The sequence below is a fragment of the Emydura macquarii genome, unplaced genomic scaffold (genome assembly GCF_026122565.2).
Source record: "Emydura macquarii macquarii isolate MOO-44397 ecotype Brisbane River unplaced genomic scaffold, CSIRO-AGI_Emac_v2 contig_320, whole genome shotgun sequence".
Taxonomy (NCBI): domain Eukaryota; kingdom Metazoa; phylum Chordata; order Testudines; family Chelidae; genus Emydura; species Emydura macquarii.
In genome coordinates this window covers 3,665,855-3,686,802 of record NW_027130457.1, presented here as the reverse complement: position 1 = coordinate 3,686,802, position 20,948 = coordinate 3,665,855, and the positions used below count along the sequence as shown (strand labels likewise).

Sequence of the window (20,948 nt, the reverse complement as noted above, 5' to 3'; positions counted from 1 at the left end):
GAGGGGAGTAACTGGTGTAACACACATAAGGAACTAGATTAATGCAACACAATATTTTTATAGCCTTATACAATCTAATTATACTTTTACTTATGCTAAGTAGCCTTATTAATAAAAAATAGAGTAAGATCAGTTTTATTAAGATGATGCTCAAATGGGTATTTTAAATGGCATTAAGAAATATCACCAGGTATGCAAAAATTTCCACTTTATGTAAGTGCTCAAAATATATCTACAAAAACCAAACCAAAAAAAAAAACCAAAACCCCCTGTCACTTTGTATCATTTTGCACTTTTCAGTTATAATGAGCACAGCAAGCATTTTCCATGTGTGTGTGTGGTTATTTTTATGAAGGAGGAGGTTTTCAAGTGAGAGTTTAGCCAGCCAGCCCCCAAGCTCAAGTTCTGTTAAAAAAAATACATGGAGAGTTACAAAATGATGTCTTCCACCAAGCCATAAAAGAGCAATAAAACCTCATGGCCAGTTATCCATTAGCCAGCATATTCATACTGGACCAAATTCACTCTTGGTTTATCCCTAGTATCATCATAAACTAGGGTGTAGGATTCCTAGCAGTGGAAAGTCCACTGGGTGAGGTTCTAGTGGTATTAGACCCAGACATACTCCCATCTACCAGAGTCAGTGCAGCCCAAAAATGAGGGAGGCTGAGGGAGATTGAGTGGGTCTTCACTGACCGCTCAATCGACTTAGAAAGGTCGATCTGATAGCGGTGACTTTGCTGCCGTCAGTGTAGACATACCCTCAGTTCTTTTAAACTTTCTTTATAAGTCAGCCCCTCCAGCTCCTCAGTCACAGTTGTCGCTCTTCTCTGAATTCATTCCAGTTTCTACATTCTTCTTGTAACAAAGTACCTAGAATTTTATGCAGCATTAACGGATGTGGACTCAACAGAATTACATGGTGAGGGGTTATCAGTTCTCTGCTCTGTGATACCATGACTTGCAGTGATCCAGAAACACAATGTTTCTCCCTCTCTCGCACTATATTGCATTGAAAACTCCTGTTTAACTTGCTGTTCACCTAGTTTTCTTTCCTTAGTGCTACTTTCCAGGCTTGTTTTTCCTTATTATTAAATATCAGAGTTTCAGATTATGTTTTCCTCAAAGGTAATAGCATTATTACAAGGTAGATGTAATGCTATTACATCCTACCTATGTGCCTGTTTTTTGCTGCCTTTACACTGGAAAACTTCCACTAAATAAGAGTTTGGCCTGGACAAGCACAGCAAGAGGGGTCCCCAGATTCCAAACCACTCAAGGACCCTTTTAGTATTTCCCTGTTCTTGCTGATATTTGCAACACTTTTCAATACTACCTTCAGTATTGTTAGTGAATCTCATTAACACACCGTTTACTACCTCTTCCAGGTCACTAATGAAGACGTTAGTGAAAACCTGTCTGATCCCTGCCGCATCTGCTGGACACCTCCATTCAACAAATCCCACCACGGTTTATTATTGTCACATGTTTAGGATTCTTACTAATTTTCAAAGCACTGGTAAACTGAGGTCGCACCACAGGGTTTTTGCGAGCCCCTTGTAAACTGTCCTTTGAATATTCACAGTTTTCATTAAAAGAAAAGAAAAGGAAAAGGAAAGGAAAGGAAAAGGAAAGGAAAGAAAGAAACCTGGAAGTTTCTAGCCCCTTTCCTTGCAGAGTAGCCTTGGAAACAAACTGCTGCTGTTACTTGATCACTAGGGTTCAAAAGAACAAGCAGCTAAACTCCACTTCTGGAAGGCTAGAGAGACCTAATGATCTCCACACAGCACACTTTTTATATGAAAAGGATCAACCATGCTTTCCAAAGAATCATTTCACTAACCCTCCCTGAAATTTCTTAACCTGGTCCTGTGTATGGTGTTGTGTGATAATGGTGGGCAGGAACCCATTACGTTTGGGGAGAGGGTTCTTGCACACTCTTGCCAGTTGCTCCAACAGCACATGAAGTGCAGGAAGAGAGGAATTGTGGCTAGTGGTTAAGATCATAGTCTTAGACTTGGTGGCCTCTGTGACCTTGGGCAAATCACTAAGGTTATGTTTTCACTTCAAGCTGGAAGTGTAAATTCAGGCTGGAGGAAGGATGCCAGCTATAGCAGTGATTGAACTAGTGCACTGAAAGTATAGTGTAGCTATAAAAGTGTGAGCAGCAGGCGAATCTAGGCACCCCAAGTACATGCCTCGCACCTTGGATGGGTATCTACTTGGAGCAGCTAACTTCTCCCATTCATGCGGCTACACTCTATTTTTAACACACTAGCTCAGTTAGAACTAGTGCGGGTTTGTCGCCTCGAGCTAGAATATACACCTCCAGCTCAAAGTGTAGACGTCCCTTAGTCTCTCTCTCTCTGCCTCAGTTCCCCATTTGTAGAATGGGGATAATAATACCTCCCTACCTCACACGGGTGTAGTGAGGATAAATCCATTAAACACCTGTAAGGCATAGTCTAGGTATACTGGGCCCTTGCCTCAGTGCAGGGTGATGGACTAGATGACTTCTTGAGGTCCCTTCCAGCCCCACATTTTTATGATTCTAAGATTAAAAAAAAATTGGGAGGTACTCAGATGCCATAATAACAGAGGTCAGATAAGTGCCTAAGACATTTAGATGCAAGTTGCTATTACAGTAAGGAGTTCTACAGCTGATAACTGTTACCTGTCCTTCATCAGCAACATCTCCAGTCCAGAGTTTTAAGAGCTAGTATTGAGCAGTGTCCTGCAGGAACAAGTGATGCATCCCTCCCCCATCTTTCCACCCCACCTGTTCTCCCACCTCTAGATAAGAGGAGACCTAGACTTCCACCAAAACCTTAACACAAACAAAAAAAGAAACCCATCCATCCCGTCGGGAACTAAAGGGGATCCATTCCTATCCAGTTCACACACATGGTGATTTGAAACAACCAACCATCCACCACTATTTCCAGACAAGACTGCAGGACACCCATCAGGTATAGGGCCAACTATAGGAGCCTTCATGAAATTCTGAGGAGAGGAAATCATTGGGAGAGGGGAAAGGCATGGGTAGATTTAGGGGGTCAAGTTAGCATTAACCATGGAATCTCTCTCAAACAGAGGCACAAAAACTTTGACAGGGCCCTTTGTTAAAATAGTGGCAGCACATTACTATTTCAAAGGTTCTACCATAATTGTAAATGCCTCTGTCAATAAATAGAAGCATGCAAGAGAGTGGCAAGCTTCACAGTAAGGGCAGGTAGTCCATATAGTCCCTGATTCCCTCAATAATACACAGTAGCTTTTCACATCCCCATCTATATTGAGCTTGACTTAAATGTACTGTCTGTAAAGGGTATTACTGAGAAAAAATATGTAACTGAAATGTCTCTCTGTTTCTTATAGTTTCTGCACGCACCTGAATAGAAAGCAAGCAGCAAAATAATTTACCTAAAAATTTAACTTTTCAGGGCACTACTCAGCTTCCTCTTTGTGGAAAAGGAGGGTGAATTGTTTTAAACCTGCTACTAGACCAGATTCTCATGACCTAATTGTGGAGATTGAGACATTTGTCAGCTTTGTGGAAACTTTAGAGCGGTTGTGAAATGGCTATAAATTAAGAAGACGCAAGATAAAGTCTCATGTAGCTTGTGCAAAGCCTTGACAAGTCTTAAAACAAGACCCAGTTTAGAATGAGGAACGATAACATTTTCCATCTGAACATTTCCAATCAACATGTCAATCACCCAAAATGCCACGGGCAGTAATCATATTCCAGAGTGTTAAGCTGTCAGATGATAATATTCACTCTCTGGGCATTGATATTTTGTAGAGCTTTCCATAGTGAAGTTCAATGTAACCACGCAGAAGAAAACCAATGTTTACTAAGTCTGTGATCCTGTAAGGTGCTGAACACTGTCAATTTCTGTTAACATTGATTGGAGTCAAAGGTGCTGACACTAACCCTTATCTGACTAAGGGCTCATCCTACAGTCCCTTACTAAGTTAGTACAGCTTGCATGGCAACAGTAAGTTTTTACAGGATTCAGTCCTAATAGTAATATCTCTAAATAATTTTTTCCTTGGAAAACAAAGTACTGTAGGCAGAAGCATTCTAAAGAAACATGCCCTACGGCGTATATCTAGAAGTAATTTTTGTCTGAAATGAATTAAATATTGACATGGTTTTATGAATAGTGTAATGATTTCCACAGTATGATCAGACTGATTTTATTGATGCACTTGAAATTAGTTTCCCTAATAATAAAAAAGGAAAGAATGAATGAAATATAAAAAAATTAAAATGGGTTACTGGCACTGCCAAAGGAAAGGTTTGTAAAAATTATATGGTATCTTCTAAGTAAGCACCATTATATTATATGTCATGTAGTTGTTTTTCAGTCCTTATAACTGGAAGAAAATGCAAACATCAGTGAAACTGTGCGCTGACAACAGCATAGTAGAACATGGAGCAGGGGGAAGGCCGCACTGAATCAGATTGTAATGAAAAAATCAGATGTGAAGCTGATTCAATTGTACAGGGCTATTTAATTATAAATGGCATTGTTTCTATAACACTACAGTAGCACTCTCGATTCACAGCATTCCACCAGTACATGGTGAGAAAGAAAGGGAGGGCAGAGTGACACTTTTCCATTATAAATCCCTATTCTCAGGAGTTTATGACACATCAGAATAAACGTCTTAGTCTGGAATTACATTTGGTATAAGTAATATGTAGTTGGAAGAATTTTTGTCCCAAATTCTCTGCTCGTATATAGAATTACTTCAGCAGAGAACTCACTCCATTATTTTTATTCTATTGTATATTTTTTTAATGTGCTCTGAGCAATCTGGGGTTACGTGTGTGTGTGTGCTTGGAGGTGAATGAGATACATAATACATTGAATTGCAATTTCAGAGGGACTAGCCTGTGGGAGTGAGACTAACAATTCAGCTCAATAAATGTATTACTAATATTACTGATCTTACATACAAATCTCATAATCAAAACTTATATACACAAACACCCTCAATTTTAGAGCAAATACTTTGAGATATTTTAAATTTTAAGAGTGGAAAGAAATATTCACAAATTTCACAGCTTCAATACAGAAGGGTACAGTAGATATGGTTAGAAAACACATATATTGGAGGGTTACGTTTAGCTCATAGGATTGGTCAGACAGGGCCCAGTCTGGCTATATATGAAATAAATGGCAAAAGCTCATATTGATTCCTGTAACAAGATTGGTTTAAGTGGTTTAAATAAAATATTATTTATGGTTTTCAAATGAAGCAGATGATATACTTGGGAATGAATTGCTTGTTGTCAAATAATTTGGGCTCCAATTCAGCAAGTTACTTAGGCACATGCTTAAAATTAGGCACTTGCCTATGTACCGTCAGGAACTGGGGCATTCTGAAATACAATATGTGTGAGATGAGAAATTATTTTAAAGTTATGGTTAAATAAATAGGAATACTCGTTTTATGGCCCCCATTCAGTAAAGTATTTTAGCATTTGATTAAATGGCTTACTGAATCAGGGCCATAAACCAGAATGCATTGTCAGAATAAAAGGAGACTTTATATTTTATTGGTATAGGATCATAGAATATTAGAGTTGGAAGGGACCTCAGGAGGACATCTATTCCAAACCCCTGGTCAAAGCAGGACTAACCTCTGCTAAAACATCCCAGCCAGGGCTTTATCAAGCCGCAGCTTAGAAACTTCTTAAGAAAGAGATTCCACCACCTCCCTAGGTAAACCATTCCAGTGCTTCACCACCCTCCTAGTGAAAAACGTTTTCCTAATGTCCAACCTACATCTCCCACACTTCAACTTGAGACCATTGCCCCTTGTTCTGTCATCTACTACCATTGAGAACAGCCTAGCTCCATTCTCCCTGGAACCCCCTTTCAGGGAGTTAAAGGCTGCTATCAAATCCCCCCTCATTCTTCTCTTTTGCAGACTAAACAAACGTAGTTCCCTCAGTCTCTCCTCATAACTCTTGTGCTCTAGCCCCTTAATCATTTTTGTTGCTCTCTGCTAGACTCTCTCCAGCTTGTCAACATCCTTTTTGTAGTGGGGGGCCCAAAACTGGACACAATACTCCAAATGCGGCCTCACCAATGCCAGATAGAGGGGAATAATCACTTCCCTCGATCTGCTGGCAATGCTCCTGCTAATGCAGCCCAATATGCTATTAGCCTTCTTGCCAACCAGGGCACAATGCTGACTCATATCCAGCTTCTTATCCACTGTAACCCCCAGGTCCTTTTCTGCAGAACTGCTGCCTAGCTCGTCGGTCTCCAGTCTGTAGCTGTGCACGGGATTCTTCCGTCCTAAGTACAGGACTCGGCACTTGTCCTTGTTGAACCATATCAGATTTCTTTTGGCCCAATCCTCCAATTTGTCTAGGTCACTCTGTATCCTATCCTTACCTTCCAGGGTATCTACCACTCCCCCCAGCTTACAATCTTGCTGCAAACTTGCTGAGGGTGCAATCTACCCCATCCTCGAGATCATTAATGAAGATGTTGAACAAAAATGGCCCCAGCACCGACCCTGGGGCACTCCGCTTGTGACTGGCTGCCAGCCAGACATGGAGCCATTGATCATTACCCATCGAGCCCGATGATCTAGCCAGCTCTCTATCCATTGTATAGTCCATTCATCCAATCCATATTTCTTTAACTTGCTGATAAGAATACTGTGGGAGACTGTATATAATATGGGTGAAATCCTGTCTCTGTTGTAATCAATGGCAAAACACACCCTGTGTTTTATATCTTCCTAAAAGTGACTAGCAATTCTGAGTGTCTGGGTTTGTGGGTCCAACCCCAACTTCCATTATCTCCTCCACCAGGGATACCTTAAAGGGGCCTGATTTTCAGAAATGCTAAGCAGTCATTCTTTACATCAGGCATTTTTATGCTTTTTTAATTTGGGGAACTAAAAGCTGAGGCACCAAAAACCACTGGTCACATTTGAAAAGTAGATCTTTAAGGATGTTAAGGATCTTTATGAACAAAAGAAAAGGCAAGATGTTTGAAACCATTGATTCACATTGCTATGATATAATTTTATTCATTTGAGTGGATGGAGTTGTTTAGGTAAGGACAGAATATCAAATTAAATTTTAAAATCTCCTGGCTTTTTACAGTTTAAGCAAGACCCTCCACATTATTTAAATGTGGTTTTGTATTTAATTTACCTTAAGCAGGGACTAAATTTGTGTAACCTTTAGAGTTCTGTTAGTGCTCTTGTCCTAATCAAGAATCTTAATGAAATTCTCTCCTCTATTAATAAATTACATGACTTTGCATTTAATTATAGGGAGCACTGATTATTAAATGAAATAGACTGTAAATGAGCTTTCAAGATAACTTTGGCACTGCTTGGAAACTGCAAGTTCCAAAGATGAATAATAAGCACCCAAAAGTCATGGCCTTATTTCTGTAGAACTGAGGCATTAGACTATCTAGGAACAAAGTGATGGAACATCATTACAATTTGGGACAGTCACTGGAAGTCTGGCCAAATCACTTTTTGATCTGGTCTGAAAGACTATAGTCAGTTGATCACTGGGCCCATACAAACCATGAAGGTCAAGGCAATTAAAAAGACATGGCAGGTTACAGCAATTTTATATTATATATCATATGAGGGTTAGACTTATTGAAAGATAATGTCTTCTTGCTCCAAAATATACCACAAAATGAAAACCTTGCCACTATACATCAGTCAGAAGACTTAACAACCATATATCTGGATGATAAATTATGGGGAATATTTTCATTAAACTCATTCAGGTTTGGATGGTGCTTCTTGCAGGACTGGCAATTTCCTAGGAAAAACTATTTTACGACAGGGTACTGGTAAATACCTGCTTAAACCCAGTTTAAACCAGGAAACTCAGAAAAATAATTGCATACATGTCCAGCAAGCTCAGCAAGCACATAATGAGTCTTTTCAAATGTTGTATACGTCCACTGAAAATTGAGGAATAGGCTCAGTCCATCTATTACATCAAAGTTGGTCTTCTGCTGCAGAATTCTGCGCGACCAAATGGACCTGCAACTCTGTATGCTTCTGAATGCTTATTTCTTCCAGCCTACAACTCTGCATTATTATCATGTTCATATTATCAAATGGTTATGACTTTTGTTTATATAATATTGAAAACTGAAATGAGTCATGACATGTATAACTTCCTTTAGAAAATACTGAACCAAAATATACAGACATTGCAATGTTCAGTATTATAATTACATATATTAGTATTATGCCCATTGCAGTTTTAATTTTTATTTGTACATCCCTAAATTAATCTATGGATTTACTGCTTTATATGACCACAATTTGAATATGTAACTAAGACAATTTTTAAAATAGAAAATCCCTTAAAGTTGGACTACCTAATTTTTTGTGGGGTGGTAAAAACCATGATTTTAACTTGTAAAAACCACCTCAGATAAACATTAGGCCATTCCTGGCTCCTTGGCGTGTGTGCATTTTGCATCTCTCTCTCTATTTTTTGTGATAAATATTGTTAAAACTCATAAGTAACACTTGAGCTTCCAAAAAGTAATCCAGAGTTCATCAGGTGATCTATATCATAAAAGTGCTGTAGCATGTGGCATCTTTAAATTTGATTTATCCTACTTATACTGTATATTTGAAGTTGTCATCTAACTTTCTTAATCTTTCTTCCACTGGAATTAATGGGAATTTTGTCTTTGGAAGACTGAGGTGAGAATAGGTTCTCTCTGCATTTACACAAAAGCCCATCACTTCTAGTAAACTGCAATGGCCTAGCTATTGGGTTGAGAGATCCCAGGCAAAGTGAGGCAGCAGAAAAATACTGCTCATAAAGGACAATATTTTTTTAAATTTAGTTGGTATCCATCTAGAGATGTAAGTGCCTTCTGAAATTTAGAACACAGAAATATAAAATGGTCAATACAATACGTTTGGTTAACCAAGTTTCCCAATTACAAACTATCCAATTAATAGACTCTCCCACAAAGAAATGAATCTACCTAACTATATCATGAGACCTCCATTTAAATCTTCCTTTAACCTCCAGCTTCTCCTCCTCTGAATTCCAACCTAACAAAAGTCCTGTGGGAAAAGATGGCTTTGCAATAGTGCCTGCAAAATGAACAAATCTAGCTCTTCCAGAAATGGATCAAAGCAAAGGAAAGAGTCGATGATCCCCTCTCAGACTAAAAACACTATGTCTCTGTGGTCTGCCAAATTTCATTTGCTGCAAGAAACCTGAACTAACTCATTTTGTGATTTTTTAAATATTTTATTTGACAACCTTAATATTTCATTAATGAAGGGCTTCACAGTGGAAGAAGGTTTTTTTTTTTTTACTTTCCTGAAACACTTCATCTATCCATAATACAGCATATGCCAAAACGTGAGGCATACCCCCCCAAAGTGGTATGATTGATTAGCCAGTGGATGCAGATATATAAATGAAGAAGGGTAGGCCTTGGCAGGGTTTCTGAAGGGCATTATTTGTTTTATTTTCCTGAGGGGTTAGTCAGTTATTATACATTTGGAAAATGCTGTCCCAAGACATATAGTTTGCTCCCTTCAAACCTCATTTTGCAAGGCTACCAGAAACTTAGAATATAGCTCAACCTTTCCATTCACACAAACTCACATGCACATTTCATTTGCTACATTAGTAAATAATGCCCATTTGTCTTTTATTTATTTTTAATTTTTCCCTAAATATCCAAATTTTAAATGACTCTGAGTGATCACACTGAGCTTGACACATCCCAGTCACAATAATCCTAACATTGTGCATATAGCAATTTAAATTTACACTATGGGATATTATCTGCAGCATGTGTGCAGCATAAATCTTGTTAATAGCAATTGCACCTGCGTATCAGTGACAGAACAGAATATTAAGCCCTTTACATCTAATATATTTTACTCAAATGCAAATCAAATATGAGTTTGATTCTGCAAAGAGTTAATCTTGTTTGCTTATTCTTACATATAGCCCCATTGACTTCAATGGGACAATGCACAAGAGTAAACATTTATGCAACTGGATCAATAGTTTCTGCCAAACACATCTCAAAATGAGTTTCACTCTTGCCACAAGGTGCACCACAGGGCAGAACCACCAAATGTTGCAAGTGTGTTTTAAGAATCAACATTATCATTGACTTTACAAGGGCTAAGACCTAGACAACGATTTGTCTGTTAGATGTAGAACTAGATGAACATAGTGAATAACTGTGAACTTTAGCCACAATTTTCTGTCTGTAAACTGTCTATGAACAGATCACAATTTTCACAAATTCATTTTTCATTTGAAAGTATTCAGTGGATACTTTTATGTGAACATATTTCAGCCTAAATATCCTAGTGAACTGTTTGCTACAAGCAAGCCCAGATTAAGGCATAAACACTATAAGATCATGTGGAAGGCCTTAGGCTCCTGAAGTCATGTGATCACAACAAAATCGAAACTTTCATTTAAAGAAAAAAAGTGTGATTGTCTAACTTTCATGGTGGTAAAGTTAAAAAAAGTTATAGGTAATTTCTCTTCACTGTCCCTCCACCTGAAGTAAGCTACAGAAACCACTCATGAGATTTGTTACTTTCAGCAGATCAATCGTTAAACCTCTAGATTAACATAGAATTAAGGTTTAGGCGAACCTCAAAGATGAACAAGGGAAAAAAGGGACTCTGGGATATAAAATTCTGATAATTCCAGCCTTAACAATTGGATGGGCGCAGTCACTTGTTTTAATTTAAAGACTTTGAAATATGCTGTGTGTCTATTCCTGGGTCTTCCCCTGTCAGATCAGGTGCCAATAAGCCATTCATTTTGTTCATTATGGCTTCTGTATCACTTTGGATTATAGCTTTCAGACTTGGATTAAGCCTATTCTTAGTATTTCTAAATCAAAGCTGTGTATTTGGTTTTCATTCTGTCAGGAGAAGTATTTAAGTAGGAGGATTTGGTAGGACATCCTTAATATCTCCTCCAACAAGCCTGACACTAAGACCCCTCAACAGAAACAGATTTAAAATTAACAGAACAGCTGCATGATAATATACATGCACTACACTGAAACTCAGTTATAATGATCAGAGGAATGTGTGCTGAGAGACTGCAAAATGACATTAGAATGCAGTTTCAACTCCCCTGAATTCATTTATATTAGACCATATTTACAATAAACAACATACACCGTAGACAATTTAAATAGTCTTATTTACTTAAATTGAATAGCCTTTAAAATAAATATATTCTTAAATCCCTGTTCTGCCTTAACTTTTACCACATACATCCCGGTTGTAGTGGGATTGCACAGGGTAAATCAGCCTAGATTTTGGCCCTTGACAATTAGCTGTACACATGAAATGTGGGTGGATGTCAAATAAGGTATCCAGTATCTTGGCAAAAGGTTCTCCCATGAATATCCACTCTCATCAAAAAAGAATCTTTGGATACACTGCAGCCAGGCAATGCTTCAGAGCAAATAAAATCATTTTGTCAGAAAAGTCCCCTTCTCTTGGTTAGCAGCAATTTAAGTTGAAATGTTGGTGGAAACCACATTTTTTTTACATTGACATCAATGGGCTTTGGGTGAGATTCTCAAAGACTTGAACTAGTCTGCATTCTCTTAGCAAATCAACTAGAACCTCATCAGACTGGTTCAGGAATATTTGGAAAATACCGTAAACAAAGGAAGAGTCACAAACTGACAATCTGCAAAATGGTGTAAAAATTATAGATGCTGCAGACACCTTCTAAGGAGCAGAAAGTTCCTGAACTGCACAACTCATCAGGAAGGTTGATTATATAAATCTACCTAACCAGCTAAAACATTATTTTTATTGAGGAGCAATGAAAAGGCCAGTCCATTCTTATTTTGTTCTATTGTGTACAGAAGGCAGGACAGATGGGTGCAGGTACAAAGGAACACAATGGGACTTTACTGTTGTGATGAAGACATAGATCTCATCAACCACAGTACAGTGTAATTTAGTGCAGGTAAATATCAAAGAATTTTGAAATTTGATATTGCTCACCTGAAGTTACAAATGGCAAGAAGATGACAAATCTCCACTCCACCCTCTTCCCTATCAGAAGCAATGTGTTTGAAACAGCCTCCAACTTCTTTCACCTTACAGAAATCCCCTAGGGTTTTCCCCAAATCAGCATCTGTGCACACAGCCCTTTTGACTCAGCATCTTTCACATTTATTCTGACTCACAGCTTTCCATTCATTCTGGTCCATTTTCCTACTTCCAACATCAGCAGCTCTAGTGTCACCACCATGTCTGACATGGCTCCCTGCAGCCCTCTTAACTGCAGATCTCATTTGCTTGCTCCCTCATGACCACCTGCTCTCGTGCCTGATTCATCATGACCACTATCTATTGACATTCTACGCCTCTATCCAAGAGATAGCCTCTCTCAGCACCCCTGTCTCTCTCCTTCCACCAAGCCGATTTATACAACCCCAGCACTGCCCATCCCACCACCAAATAAAGGTAAAACAAATTGGTTGATAGAGGGAGAGTTACACTTTTTTAAACTTTATTTTCTTTTATGTTTTAACAAAAACCCAGATCTTGCAAGCCATGTTTTGAGGATGAAGTCTACAAAGCACAACTTTTTAGCTTTCTAGACATGCTCTTTTGTATTTCATATGTGTTCTATCTTGTAACTCAAAATATGTTTTGGACTAAACATCCGAGAAAGGTGAAATGACTCAGGAAGTCCTGACGTTCAAGAAATCGATAGGTTCTCCTAAGTCAAATGTGTGTTGATAGATTAGTGTTCCATCAATCTGATTTAGGTGCAGAGTCTGGCAACCATCTGGACTGTATATCATAAAAGTTAGCTAAAGGCCATTGCTGGGTATGAGGTTTTCTGCACAAGTGTGATACAGCAGTTCACATACTAAGCCTGTAACTTAGCAGTTGGTCTATGAGGATCAAGTTCTGCTATAAGTTCGTCTAGTGGGTCACACACTTCTTCAGGCAATGCTCACTGAAAGCAGCAGGGGCTACTTGTATTCCTCCATTTGCCCTCTCCTCCTCCCTTGCAAATCCCTGTGTGCCTCCCATTCCCCTCTATTCCAGGGAGTCACAGTAACTCCACCCCACCCCTTCTCCCATGCTAGGCATTTTGTGCTACCCCCATGCATGTCTCTTATTTTCTCTTTCCACCATATCATGGTCCCTCATTCTCCCCCAATTCCAGAGAATCTGTGGGCCCCCAATGACAGCACCTTACCAGGGTCCCTCATTCTCCTCTTCCTCCCCAATGTCACAGGCTTTTTGTGCTGCCTATTCTCTCCTCTGCCACATGCCAGGAGCTGTGTGTGCACCCCATTTCCCCTATGATGGCTCCAGTCTTAGCTTACCCATGTCTAGAAGGTAACAAACTCCATTACTTCTTTAGGCTGAGCTCACTGTACACAGAGAGACTCCTTGTATCCCCCCCTCCCGCCTGTAAAAGCTCCCAGTGTGCCACCCTCCCATCCTCCTCTCTGTGAGAGACACAAGTAAATATTTAACCTTGTGTAATTTGTTGAATTACTTATTTTCTTTCTGATTGACAGTTACATTGGGATTCAAGTGTGTCAATATTTTAAACTCTGTTGGGATGATGGGTTAAACTGGAGTGTTGTTATGCTGGAAGATGTCAATGGTTTCCATCAACTAGTTCTTTGATCTACAGAAAATTACAAACCTGGTTAAAACTGATAGGTGTACTAGCTAGATGTAAGGGGCTCTGTATGTCCCTTATTTCCCCTTCTGGGTTTCCAGTTTTCACCAAAATCAATAAAGATCCGCCTGTTGATGCCTAGAATATTCCCTTACATTTTGGAACTAAATAGATGCAGAATTCAAAAGTTACTGTGTTACAGACAGACAAAAGATCCCATTAAATTGAGTGGAGGGCCTTGCTTTGCTCAGCCAACCAGTGTAAATCTAGAGTAACTCTACCGGAAAAAGTTGAGTTACTCCATATTTATATCAAGGTAACAGAATATAATATGTTATGTGCCCACCATATAATTTAATCTGCAAAAAAATTTGCTTGAATTTCACTATGTTCTAAGAGAGGCTCATTCCATTATAACAAATAAAGGCACCAATTATATTTTCCTTCTGAAATGTTTTTTTCCTAGCACATTTTGCTGGAATGGCTTATACTGTTCTGCCTTATGAAAATTCTGTATAAATAGCAAGAGTAGAAAAAGAGATCTATAATAACAAAACTAAGCAAGATTTTTGAAATATTATCAGTTTTACAAAACTTTCTGGACCTATGGCCACAATACAAAGTGAGTAAAAAAAAATCACACTTACACAATTCCAAGAGCACTTAAAAAAAACAGAAAACAATGTCTGAGTGAAGTCCTTAAGAGTGCATGTTATTTTAAAATAAGATTAAGGAGTATAAAATAAAGGAAAAAGTGTGAATGTGTATAATATAAGGCTGAATTCTCAGGCCTTTAACGGATATGTTTTACAAGTGAGAGTATACAGGTGACAAGTTTGGGTTTTGTTTTTTTTTTGTGGGGACAAGATGGCTCAGATAATTCATAATGGGAATCCATATTTTTTAATCTTTGTGCATCCTCTCTGACATCCAGAATATACATGCAAATACAATTTAATCCAATGGATTAACTAGCTATCCAGAGATAATCAATTATGATCAACCTCCATTATGTCACATGACTGATCTTCCTTGATTAGAACAGATATAGTACATACTTTGCATGCATATGATGACACTAGGACTAAGACTGCTTAAAGGAAATTGTCTCTGCAATAGAACCCACCATGATGGAGATTTCCGTTGCTCTGTACTGTGGCAACTACAACATTGCAACATTGTTTAAGAATTTCTTAAAGGCATATTTTAATAAAATATAATTAGGTTTTTTTCTGGTCTCTATTAACTCAAGCTATTTCATTTAATATGCAGCTCTAAAATTAATGCAGTCCTATTACTTTAATGGCACAAATATTTATAGGTGTTAAACTCTTCAGAGAAGGCAATCCTACTACTAGTCAAAGATTTTAGTTGCTATTCTAAAAGAGGCTGTATCCTCGACAATGAAAGATTATTGTGATCAATTGGAGAAAAATGTTAAAGAATACTTAAAAACAAAAAAACTGTAGGAAAATTGGCCTCACAAATAACAACTGCAAAACAGGTTTCAACTGTGATAGCATTTTGTACAGATCTGTCTCGGTCAAAACCGACCTTTAATAGGGGATGTTATTTGTAGGTATCTTTTATCAGTCACTAGCAGATTGTTTCTATATTAAGTGTTGAAAGATTTTGCTATGCAGATATAACCCTCACCTAAATATGCATTGTTTTGATGATAACTGTTGTCATATAACTAGCCCCCTGCTGTAATTTTTTTCGGTTGTTTTGGAAGAAGTAAAATACATATAGATTTGTAAACAAATTCATCAATTTCAAATTGTCCAAAATTATTCTTCTTTTCTAAGTCATACAGGTCACATCCAAAACAAGCTGGTAATTTCAAGTTACTTGCCATCACCTTCACTTCTAGACCACCAGTTCAAATTGAATCCAGCTCAGTAGAGACCAGTACTTGGTACTGACTAATAGCTGTTCACTTTTTCTATTTGAAATTACTTTGTCAGTTTCATTGCCATTCAGTAACAGATTCCATATCCCAAAAAAAGCAACATAATTGAACACTGGGTGCCTATTTAAGCAGCGGTCCTAAGAATTGAGTGCACATGGAGGGTTGGTCCCTGCAGGTCAGAAATAAAATATGTAAAGGACAGCATAGGAAAGCTTGCACTTCCACTTCCCATACTACATTGGTCCACTAGATACACAGAAGATGGCCATGTAAAGGACAGCTGGTCAATATGGTGCCTTTTCAAAAGTATTAAATTCATATAGAACAAAAAATATTTTGTATAACAAAGAAAAGTAATATACTTTATATATGATATCACAAGCCAACATATACAAATGGTAAGCTCCACTATGAAGAAATATAGTTAGTAGAAATGGGGAAGGAAAAGGGGATGACAAGTATAATATTTATTTATTTGCTGAGCCCCCAAAAGTATGGTGGACATCATGCAGACAAATAAAGAAGAAACAGTCTCAGTAAATAGGAGATAGAACTGAAAGTGTTGACAAAGTATGTAAGCAGGAAGGGAGAAAGGGCTGTCAAACTTCTTAATGGGACATGGTCTGGAAAAGGTGAATTCAAAATGATTATGAATTCATTGCAAATTCAGCACTGGAGCAGTAGACTGGTCAGCAGAACAACTGGCTACACAGTTAGTGACCAGAGAAGCAAAGAAAAAAGCAAGTTAATGAAGTATGGGTTGAATGAATGGATTATAAGGTACATAGTAAGCTGGCTAGATCATTGGGCTCAATGGGTAATGATCAATGGCTCGATATCTAGTTGGCAGCCAGTATCAAGCGAAGTGCCCCAGAGGTCACTCCTGGGGCCAATTTTATTCAACATCTTCATTAATGATTTGGATGATGGCATGGATTGCACCCTCAGCAAGTTCGTGGATGACACTGAGCTGGGGGGAGTGGTAGTGATGCTGGAGGGTAGGGATAGGATACAGAGTGATCTTGACAAATGGGAGGATTAAATCTGATGAGGTTCAACAAGGACAAGTGCAGAATCCCATGCACTGCTACAGACTGGGGACTGACAGGCTAAGCAGCAGTTCGGCAGAAAAGGCCCTGGGGTTACAGTGGACAAGAAGCTGGATATGAGTCAACAGTGTGCCCTTGTGGCCAAGAAGCTAATGGCTTATTGGGCTGCATTAGTAGGAGCATTGCCAGCAGATCAAGGGAAGTGATTATTCACCTTTATTCGACAATGGTGAGGCCACATTTGGAGTATTGTGTACAGTTTTGGGCCCCACACAGCAGGAAAGGTGGACAAATTAGAGAGGGTCCATCTGAGGGCAAAGAAAATAATTAGGGACTGGGGCACATAATTTATCAGGAGAGGCTGAGACAACTGGGCTTATTTAGTCTGCAGAAAAGAAGAATTAGGGAGGATTTGATAGCAGCCTTCAATTACCTGAAGGAGGGTTCCAAAGAGGATGGAGCTAGGCTGTTCTCAGTGGTGGCAAATGACAGAACAAGGATAAATGGTCTCACATTGCAATGGGGGAGGTGTAGGTTGGATATTAGGAAAAACGTTTTCACTGGGAGGGTGGTGAAGCACTGGAATGGGTTACCTAGGGCGGTGGTGGAATCTCCATCCTTAGATGTTTTTAAGGGCTGGCTTGACAAGCCCTGGATGGAATTATTTAGGTGAAGTTGGTCCTGCTTTGAGCAAGGGGTTGGACTAGATGTCCCTGGGGTCCCTTCCAATGCTAATCTTCTATGCTTCTATGGTTCTATGAATAACAATTGTTAGGAGTTCATCAGAAAGGATCACATAGACCAAACTCTGACATGAGGCCTTAAACCCCGAGATTTCCACATCAAAGTGAATTCTATAAGAAGATAAATGTATGTTACAATTAAGTTGTGGCCTAAACTATAATATATTGCATATGCGGGGGCAATACCAATTTGAAAAAGTACATGTATTATGCACCTACTTTTCTATACATTATTAAGGCATCTATCATTGAGGTAACACTAACTTGCTTTCACCCTGTTCATTAATATATATCCCTTGTGTCTACTTTTGATATTCCAAATATCTGAGCATCTTCAAGCCGCCAAATATATGATGGTAACAAATCTTGATAATCTACATCTTATCTTTCGGTTTATGATGTCAATCACATGCCATTGTCCTGATTTTTGAGAGACCTCAATCCAAAAGCCAGTGCAAGACGCTCAGTTAACTTCACAACTCCCCAATCATCCCTCAAATAAAAAACAAAACAAAACACTTATTGAGTCAAAACTAAATACAAAATACAGATGACATAAATACACATGAAAGCATCAGTTGGTATAGAGCCTTCTGGAATCAACATTTGAATGAGCATTTAGGTTCGTTAGGATCAACAACTGTTCCAAAAGCTTTAACAAGTTTCACTAGATGGAGTTTCTTTTTATTCCATTAAAAAATCTATCAAACCATTTTCAGGGCTTCGAAGGGCTTTTTGTTTGTTTATTTTAAGATAGTGTCATCTGATCCTGAGAAAGAGAAGGCCCATGGAGTTATGGGGAGCCACTGAAGGATTAACCCAGAAGGGTATCCTATGATAATTATGTGAAAACCCTTTTGAGAAGTCCAATATGGAGTCCCAAGGTAAAAATAGATAAGAAGGGTCCAGATGCAAGTTGCAAAGCTGGTCTTCTCTATTCCCTGAGTGCTACACTAGAGAAATAGACTCCCAGGAATGCTCTTACCCTTGGAAAGAATGGAGATCCTCTCCATAGTCAAGGGTGTAGGAGAAGCCAGCAAGATCCACTTACTAATGGGAACCACCATTTTGGAGTCATCTGAATTGACCTAAAGTGAAACTGATTGATAAGTATTAAACGACACCACAAGATCGTAGAAATGCAGCATTGCGCTCTCTAATTAAGTTAAACGAAATAGGCAAATGCAATTTTTTTCTGTATAAATATTTTTCTTTCCTACTTGCGGTATTCTGTCTCTTTATATATGGTGTTAATTAGTGCAGATTATTTAATGGTTTTAAAAACTAACAAAAACTAGAAAAGAAATATGGAAAAGAGGAGGGGGCAAAGTAGCTGCAAATATATAAAATTAGCAATGCATCTTAAACTGAGTTTTTGCAATCAGACACTGTTTAATAGTTTATGTGTACACCTGCTTCATTACATCAAGGAAAAAGAGATTCTTTTAAAAAAAATCTTTAATAGCTGAAATAACAATATTGCCTTATTATATTCCTAAAAAGCAATATAAATTTAATAGTCATACTATGAGTTTCAACTATAAGAATACGAAAAAAAAAATACAATCTATGAGATAAAAAAGGGTACATGCATTTAGCACAACTGAAGTAATGGAGATTGTCTGAATGGATCAGAGGGCAGAAATTCTGAAGCATTGTTCTAATAAGTCACCAGTAAATGCTTGGCTGGTTGTTGAAGGTTCAGTAATAATGTCAATTCCTTTGTTAACATACCCATAGAAAATTTTGGTTATGATAACTGACATAGAAAATTGTGAGAATGTGTAACATCTATTTCTATGCTCTGGTTTCTCTCTGGTCACTTATACTATAAAAATAATGCTTTCAAATACTGGTTCCTCCAAGAAAGAAGAAAGAGAGGTCATTGAAAGTGAGGTATCTGTGTTTATAAAGCTAGAACTGTCAATCAGGCATCTAAGATCCAGAAAATGTTAGAAAATAAGAGATTATTTTGATTTATTTGCCTAGATGTATAAAATGTTTTCAGTTTATTGCTACATGCATCTGCAAACCATTCTATTATATTAATGATATAAAAAACCCAACAATTAACAGAACTAGCCCAATGTGATTTAGTGAATATTATACAGAACCCAGTTTAAAGGACTCAACAAAATTCTCACCTCCAACAGACCACCAAACCTGTCCAACCAACCTCCTCAACCAAAGGCTTTTTCCAACAGATGTGGCCTGTGAGTCAAAAGTCTTGGGCAGGGCTACAAAGACCAGCATAAGAGGCCATGAGTTCTTCAGTTGGTAAAGCTTCCTCAGGAATACCCTGCTACCAACCCCCACACCATCTGATTTCAACTTTTGAGGAAGAACATGAGGGGAGAGGTTGTTTTTAAGGTAGCCAGGACTGAAATCATAAAAAAACTTTCAGAAGTCAAAACTAACACCTTGAATTGTAGAGAGAAATAAATTGAAAGCACAGCTGCCAAATGCTTATACCAGTAACAAAAAAATAGCAACTTCCTAGCCAAGTGTAGATGGAAGAAATAACACTTAGCACAGCCTGAAAATTGCTACTTGGAAAAACTCAGTGTTTCTGAATAATAACTGAGAATGTTATTATAATGGATGGATGTAGTTTCATTATAAACTTTGTAGGTGACATTTTCATCAGTTGAATCAAACCCACTGAAATCAGAGCCACTTCTGTAACCTTGGGTGACAGGCCTAACCACACTATTTTTAATCCCTTCAAAGCAGATCCCGGATTTTCTCTGTACAGCTTCCATTGGCCTACTGATTGCCTTCTGTTGTCCACCTGTTGAACACCTATCAAGCTTAATGGAATTTATTTACAAACTATATAATTTCTGCATACTGAACTGGTAGGGGCTTCACTTGGATCCACTAACATAAACATGAACTGTGGAGATAGCTCTAGTATCCTGCAGATACTCTTGCAACACAGTCTGGAAAGTGTCTATGATTTCCTTCAGAAAATTTAAATACCATCCTATTTTAGAATACCTATTGCATCAACCAGGCACAGGGAAGTTTAGAAACAGGGTAGAATCATTAGTATTAGGCTTTGTCTGAATATAATTAGCATCCATTGACAGCTCACAATTGCTGTTGTATTGTTCGCATATAAATTGAATGAATACATAAATAAATAATACCCAATACTTCTGGGCTTCCCCTTAAGTGAAGCAACATATATGTATTTAGAAGATGTGATAAAGAACAAATGTTCAAAAACAGTTATAGCTATTCTTAAACATAAGCAGAAAGACTGAAAAATAATTTATATGATTTATAAAATAAACATACCTCAAACACATAGGTGTCTTAATTTCACCAAAGAATTAATATCTCAGCTGTCTTTGCATCTTCAGCTCTTTCATTTGTTGCACTAGCCTAGGAAAAATAAATCTCAACTTACTTTCAAACTGTAAGCATAAGGCTATACTAAAGGAAAAAAAATGTTAAAGCATTGCTGTTAATTCCTCAGTAATCCTACTTCATTATTTTAAGGAATAAATCTCAGAAAAGGATTACCTTATTAAAAG

General features: G+C 38.0%; 1 protein-coding gene across 1 annotated transcript in view; it reads right to left on the bottom strand.

Moving 5' to 3' along the window:
• Positions 1 to 20,948, bottom strand: part of CDH18 (cadherin 18) — a 518,716-nt gene that overhangs the window by 426,506 nt on the left and 71,262 nt on the right. Inside the window, exon 3 of the mRNA XM_067569768.1 lies at positions 20,710 to 20,796. The gene's annotated coding sequence lies outside the window, so the exon portion shown is untranslated. The remainder of the gene's footprint in view (positions 1 to 20,709; positions 20,797 to 20,948) is intronic.